The sequence below is a fragment of the Sycon ciliatum genome, chromosome 7 (assembly GCF_964019385.1).
Source record: "Sycon ciliatum chromosome 7, ocSycCili1.1, whole genome shotgun sequence".
NCBI classification, from domain to species: Eukaryota; Metazoa; Porifera; class Calcarea; order Leucosolenida; family Sycettidae; genus Sycon; species Sycon ciliatum.
The window spans coordinates 6,297,060-6,297,299 of record NC_088649.1 but is presented as its reverse complement, the minus strand read 5'-3'; positions in this window follow the sequence as shown (position 1 = coordinate 6,297,299).

Below are 240 nucleotides of genomic sequence, written 5' to 3'. Positions count from 1 at the left end.
TAAAGATGCACATGCAGATTGGTCGCCAGCTAGCCATCGTTAAACTTTCTGAACGTTATCATGCCAAAAATACAAAAACGTTAAACTTTTTGGTCGTTAGACTTTCCGGTTTTACAGTAGTACAGGGAATGTTATAAATTTGGAAAAAAAAAACAACACACATAACTATATAGAGAAAGAAAGAAAAAGTATCTCTATATACATGTTGTTGTGAACCCTGCAAGATTCTCTAAATTGTCA